This window comes from Trichechus manatus, unplaced genomic scaffold (genome assembly GCF_000243295.1).
Source record: "Trichechus manatus latirostris isolate Lorelei unplaced genomic scaffold, TriManLat1.0 scaffold00180, whole genome shotgun sequence".
NCBI lineage: Eukaryota > Metazoa > Chordata > Mammalia > Sirenia > Trichechidae > Trichechus > Trichechus manatus.
Genome location: NW_004444116.1, coordinates 3,174,103 through 3,180,073, shown reverse-complemented (window position 1 = coordinate 3,180,073; position 5,971 = coordinate 3,174,103). Strand labels below are relative to the sequence as shown.

The window sequence follows — 5,971 nt, the reverse complement described above, 5'->3', positions numbered from 1 at the left end:
TTGAGGTTCTTCCTCTTTTTCGCTGACCCTCTACTTACCAAGCATGGTGTCCTTCTCCAGGGACTCATCCCTCCTGACAACATGTCCAAACTATATGAGACGTAGTCTCGCTGTACTGACTTCTAAGAGCATTCTGGTCGTACTTCTTCCAGGACAGATTTGTTCCTTCTTTTGGCAGTCCATGGTATATTCAATATTCTTCGCCAACACTACAATTTAAAGTTGTCAATTCTTCTTAGGTCTTCCTTATTCATTGACCAACTTTCACATGCATACGAGGCGATTGAAAATACCATGGCTGGGTCAGCCACACCTTAGTCCTCAAGGTGACATCTTTGCTTTTCAACACTTTAAAGAGGTCTTTTGCAGCAGATTTGCCCAATGAAATGTGTCTTTTGATTTCTTGACTGCTGCTTCCATGGGTGTGGATTGTGGATTCAAGTAAAATGAAATACTTGACAACTTCAATCTTTTCTCCATTTATAATGATGTTGCTTTTTGGTCCAGTTGTGAGGATTTTTTTTTTTTCTTTATGTTGAGGTGTAATCCATACTGAAGGCTGTGGTCTTTAATCTTCATCAGTAAGTGTTTCAAGTTCTCTCCACTTTCAGCAAGCAAGGTGGCGTCATCTGCATATTGTAGGTTGCTAATGAGTCCTCCTCCAATTCTGATGCCCCGTTCTTCTTCATATAGTCCTGCTTCTTGGATTATTTGCTCAACATACAGATTGAATATGTATGGTAAAAGGATACAACCCTGCTGTATACCTTTATGGAAGCTATTCTCTTGTCTATCTGAGCAGATATGACTGTTAAGACAGCTGAAAGAATTAAGAGTTTCCATAAGGCCATTTCATTTTCTCCTTTCTCTCCATCCCTCTTTTTCTGTCCTGATTTTCCATGGTATGCTAACTAAAACCCAAAACTAATGGGCTACTTGTTGTGGTGGCAGCCGTTTTGCATTGGAGTAGGAGCTGGTTCTTTTTCTTTCGCTTCCCTCTTGTCTTCCTTCTGCTGAGGCCTTGCTCTGGGAGATACTAAGCCCCAGCAAGTAGAAATGGAAGAACTCTAAAAGCAACTGGTCAGACCATTGACTTCCTTTTCCTGTGAGCAGAGAAAATATGAAAAAAAGAAAAATAATAGGAGGAGGGTTGGTTAAAAGTAGACTGGAAGTACCAGGGATTGAACCAGGGACCTCATACATGCAAAGCATGTCCTCTATCACTAAGCTACACCCTCTAATGAGGAACTAGCTTTGTGATGACATTTCTTTTCATAAAAGAGTAGTGACATTTTTCTTGTGGGTTCCCCCTGCCCCTGAAAACCTAAGAGTTGGTTGGAGACAGACCACTGAGTTAAATTCCACTCTTTCTGAAATCACTAAAGTGAATACTATCCAGTGGCTTTACGAGGAGGAAGGTAACTGGACTGTAGTCTGAATAACCATTTCTGGTACTAGGATCTTCCCACTGTTGTATGCCTGCTCCAAAGTCCTGAGGGCTCACCAGCAGACAGTTTAGATGAAAGTTACTTGCCTCCACCAGGAAAGTCCCAAGAAAATCACACCTCTCCAATGTATATCGCAATGATAATGACTCTGAATGGAGTGCTCTTTCCACCACAGGCACCACTGGTTTTAGTCCAACTGGCTAATTGACCTTCACATCATGTTGGGTCAGTGCCCTGCCAGCATCCTTTTTCCAGCTGACTCTCATTGTTCGTGCCACCTCACACCTTCTGAGCTTGTCCTTAGTTCTGGTTCCACACCTCCATCTCCATCCCTTGCTTGAGGATCATGTCCACAAAGGATTTTAGGGATGGAGGAAACTTCAAAACTCCATCAGCTTTAAATGAATTGACTTTTTTTTTTTCCAGACTCGAGGAATCTACAGGTCAAAAGCGGAGTCAGGAACGGCATATCAACAACTGAGCAAAGCTGTCAAACTCCCTTCCCTTTTAGAACCCACTGACATAATGATACAGCTTGCTATAGATATAGATGTTTGAAAGAATAAAGTCAAAGAGCCCTGGAAACAATCAAAAGGTGCCATTGGTGAATTTGGAATATATGCGGAGGTCCTGGGTAATACAAAACAGATAGGGTTGGATTGGCGAGGAAAGAGCTGAAGTAAGGGATGTTCTTCGTCATGGTTTGAGTTATGTTCCCCAAAAAATGTGTGTATCAGTTTGGCTGGGCCATGATCCCCAGAATTGTGTGGTTGGCCTCCATTTTGTAATTGTAATTTTATGTTAAAGAGGATAAGGGTGCTATTGTAACACCACCCTTACCCAGGTCACCTCTCTGATCCAATGTAAAGGGAGTTTCCCTAGGGTGTGGCCTGCACCACCTTTTACCTTACAAGAGATAAAAGGAAAGGGAAGCAAGCAGAGAGTCAGGGAACCTCATACCACCAAGAAAGCAGTGCCAGGAGCACAGCTCATCCTTTGGACCTGAGGTTCCTGTACAGAGAAGCTCCCAAACCAAGGGAAGATTGATGATATGGACCTTCCTGCAGAGCCGACCCAGAAAACGTTCCCTTGGAGCTGATGCCCTGAATTTGGACTTGTTGCCTACTGGACTGTGAAGAAATAAAATTCTCTTTGTTAAAGCCATCCACTTGTGGTATTCCCGTTAGAGTAGCACCTGATGGCTAAGACATCTTTCACTGGAATGCTTTCGGCTTAGTGTGTATGGTCCATGATCTCTACAGTGAGTCCAAAGCCTCTTTATCCAAGATTCTCTATATGATATTGAGGAAATTATTGCAGGCAGGTCTCTATTTAAAGACTTAAAATACTAAACTTAAGTATTTACTGGTGTTAAAATTAAACAACTCCCCAGAAGCCTGGACAATGCTCCAAGACTTCTGGGCATTTATCATTAAATATCCCCCTGTAAACCAACCTCATTAATCCCCCCAGAATGCCCCTTCTTGTTTTCCCAAGGACCTTGCTTTGAAGTAATAGATGGTAGATAGATGTCTAACGTAAAAGTATCTTTTTCCCAAGACCCGTATCTCTAGGATTTGTGTATTCTATGTGACTTGTGGAAACCCTGGTGGTGTAGTGGTGAAGTGCTACCGCTGCTAACCATAAAGGTTGGCCGTTTGAATCCACCGGGTGCTACTTGGAAACTCTAAGGGGCAGTCCTACTCCATCCTATAGGGTCGCTATGAGTCAGAATCTAGTTTCTCTAGAACTGACTGCCTGTTTGCAAACATCTCTGTCTCTCTCACTCACTTAATAAATAGTTGAGCTCTTTAGTCTTAACTGTTTTTAACACTTGTGAAGGCAAAAAAGATTGGAGGCAGGCAGTTCCGATTCTCCACGTCTTAGATGTTTAGAAAATTTACTTGAGAAAGTGAGTGTGGAAGAGGTTGCACAAGCCTGGCTCACTATTATTTACTCCCCATTGCTAACCGCCACATTGTCTCATTATCTTGTTTCTCCAGTTTCTACAAAAGGTTTAAGATTAACCGATGTTCCTCCTTGGAGGGTGGAAAACAAGTGATAAGGATTTAAGGATAAAAACCAAACCAAACACCCATCTTGTGACAAGAAAAAACCAGGATGTCACCAGATAACCCCCAAGAATACCAGTAGAAGATTAACTCATCTAAGACATCACCACCTCAAGGGGAAACTAACACAGACTTCTAAGATACATAATCCTGTCCTATAAAAGCCTTCAGACGATCTCCAGTGAGGGAGACGGGTTTTTTGGAGGAATCTATCCCCCTCTGTCTCCTATATATCAATATATAATAAACCTCTTGCTGCTCACCTCACCGCTGTCTCAGAATTGGCTACAGCGGCAGGCGGCTCTAATCCGCGTTATTGCGGTACCAAGTGCTGGAGGGTGTTTGTTGTCGGGTAACTTGGCGCAGGAAGGATACTTCGTTTTGACATAAATTGAGGAACTTTCCAATCCTGGGAAAGCTTCCGGGACTTTCAGACCTTTCGTCTAGGACTGTTCCCAACAGAGCTATGTCTGTCACGCCTTTACTTTCACGTATTCTAATAATTTTCTCAGCTTTCTGTTTGGAAAACATTCCTTGAGAGATGTCGTTCCCTATTTCCTCGCTCAGACGAATTTGGGAACCACGTGCCGCCACTTACCGTGATTGATCCTATTATTGCCAGCTGAGGCGGAGGTGGGGCGCCAGCCCGGAAGGAGTGGAGAGTATCAAAGGGTAGGTCCTCAGTCTTCTATCTTTTAATTGACACAGGCACAGCTAAGAATACAAAAGGATCTGTTAAAGAATACTGTCCGAGGACGTTTCTTCTTAACTTTCAATCCCTCTATTTTTTCTGTTCCTCAGTTTACTACAAAATGAAACCAAAGTCCGCCAGATCTTTCCACTTTTTCTTATTGCTTCTAGTCCGGCTTATTCTGATGCAACCAGATTGGGAGGTACAGTGGGATTTGAAAAGGTGGTGTTTCTTTCTGGCCAACATTTAGATCTTCGAAGATCCCTTAGAATAGGGCTAATATTTCAAGGAGGATCTTCATGACCTTTCTGTCGTGAGAGAGGTGTGGCTCAGTGGGAGTGTGTTCTTTGCTTGAAGTGTTCGAAACCATACAATTCATCTGCTTTTTACAATTCCCAACGTTTCTGTTCTTTTCTCCTTTTGAAAACACATTTTGTGTATTTATATGGAAATAAACTCATTATTTGATGGATTGCCTTTAAATGTTTCCCCATTTCTACTCCAAAGCAAGAAGTCCGCCACCACATTAATGTGCTCAATAATCCTCTGTTCCCCTTTCCAGTGTCATGAAAGAGCAAGACAGAAAAAGAAAGGACTGAAAGAAGAGAGAAAGAACAGGCTAGATCATTTCATTTGGAATTCCGTTAGTTCTCTGAGCAGCGTTTGGAGCGTGGAACAGCCGGAGGTTACCAAGCAGAAAAGCTTCTTCCTGTTTTACCTATTCCTCGCATTTCTCGCCCTCCTTCTCCTCTACCAACCCATCCACGGTCCCCCAAAATTGGATCGGAGTTTTCAGACATGAATGGCAACAGAGCCCGTATAATTTTGGGTAAGTGAGTAGATAACATTGCATGAAATTTGTATTTAAACACACGAGTTTTGTAAATAAAAAGATTAAACAATACTTTAAGATAATAACTAAAAACTTTTTATTCCCCCGGCAGCCGAAATAGCTCAGTTGGGAGAGCGTTAGACTGAAGATCTAAAGGTCCCTGGTTCAATCCCGGGTTTTGGCAGTTTTGTTAACCTTTGCATAATTATTATCATCCCTGTTTTTGTTTTATATAACAGTTGTATTCCAAGACTTTGGGATGGTAACAGAACTAAGTGTAGTAATTTTCCAGCCAGAACTATTTTTTTTTTATTAAAGATACGTGTATTTCTATATATCTCACTATACTTTTTACTGATTTTAGCAAATCCACCAGGTTGTGTACATACATATTTTTATCATCCTCGCCTTTATTTACATATTCCTACGGTCTCCTATGAAGTGTTAACTGATATTTTGCATAGTTTATTTAAAAATTAAAAGAAAAAAAAAACACTGAAATTCAGACAAGGAGCCCTGGTGGCTCAATGGTTACCAGCTAGGCTACTAACCTAAAGGTTGGTGGTTCAACCTATCCAGGCTCTCCGCGGTGAAAGACCTGGCGATCTGCTACTGTAAAGATTACAGTCTAGAAAACCCTATGGGGTGGTTCTACTCTGGATATTGTGGGGTAAGAAATTCCAATATGGTACGGCGCAGTGGTTAAAGTGCTCGACTGCTAACCTAAAGGTCGGTAGTTTGAACTCAACAGCCGCTACCAGGGAGAAAGATGTGGCAGTCAGCTTCCATAAAGATTACAGCCTCGTAAACCCTAATGGGGGCAATTCTACCCTTTCCTATAGGGTCGCTATGAGTCGGAATCGACTTAAAGGAAAGATGTTTTGGTTACTCTTACGATTCTTTTCTGTTTTCATGTTATGTACGGGAA

General features: G+C 42.0%; 1 non-coding gene across 1 annotated transcript; it reads left to right on the top strand.

Moving 5' to 3' along the window:
* The first annotated feature begins 5,154 nt into the window (after nt 1–5,154).
* On the top strand, nt 5,155–5,227 carry TRNAF-GAA (transfer RNA phenylalanine (anticodon GAA)). Its single transcript has one exon. It is a non-coding gene; the product is annotated as a tRNA-Phe (tRNA).
* The last annotated feature ends 744 nt before the right edge of the window (nt 5,228–5,971 follow it).